Source organism: Meleagris gallopavo, chromosome 12 (assembly GCF_000146605.3).
Source record: "Meleagris gallopavo isolate NT-WF06-2002-E0010 breed Aviagen turkey brand Nicholas breeding stock chromosome 12, Turkey_5.1, whole genome shotgun sequence".
Lineage (NCBI taxonomy): Eukaryota > Metazoa > Chordata > Aves > Galliformes > Phasianidae > Meleagris > Meleagris gallopavo.
The window spans coordinates 2,203-2,927 of NC_015022.2; positions in this window are offsets into that span (position 1 = coordinate 2,203).

Genomic DNA, 725 nt, shown 5'->3' on the forward strand with positions numbered 1-725 from the left:
TGAATCCTGCCAACTATGTGGGATGCAGTTCTCTTTTCTCTACATGCAGTGACCGCACCACAACCATGCTGGCACACTGAAGAGCTCAGAGGGCTGGGATCAGGGACACAGAGGCTAGTTGGACGCTGGTAGCTAGCCTTGTTACCCACTGGTTGTTACTTGGTCCGGTTCCTGTTTCACATATTCATCAATGGCCTGGAGGAAGGGATAGACTGCATCCTCACCAAGCTTGCTGATGACACAAAGCTGGGAGGAGGGGCTGACGCACCAGAATGCTGCGCTGGCTTTTAGCAAGATTTGGGCATGCTGACGAGTTGTGTGGAGAGGGCGCATTAAAGGGGCATGGTCAGCAGGTCGAAGGAAGTTGTCCTCCCCATCTGCTCTGCTCTGGTGAGGCCACATCTGGCGTGCAGTTCTGGGCACCCCACTTAAGAAAGACAGGGGACTACGAGGGAGAATCCACAGAGTTCTACAAAAATGACTGGGGGTGGCGGAAGACAGGAATTTCCAATTGAACATGGGAAAGAACTTCATTACTCTGAAAATGACAGAGCAATGGAACACGCTGCCGGGAGAGGCTGTGTCGTCTGCTTTTCCTAAAACCCATCTGGATGCTTTCCTGCCCAGCCTACTCTAGGGAAGTTGCTGTAGCTGGGTGGTTAGACGTGGAGATCTCCGGAGATGCCTTGCAACCGCACTGATTCTGTGATTCTGTGAGAAAGGGC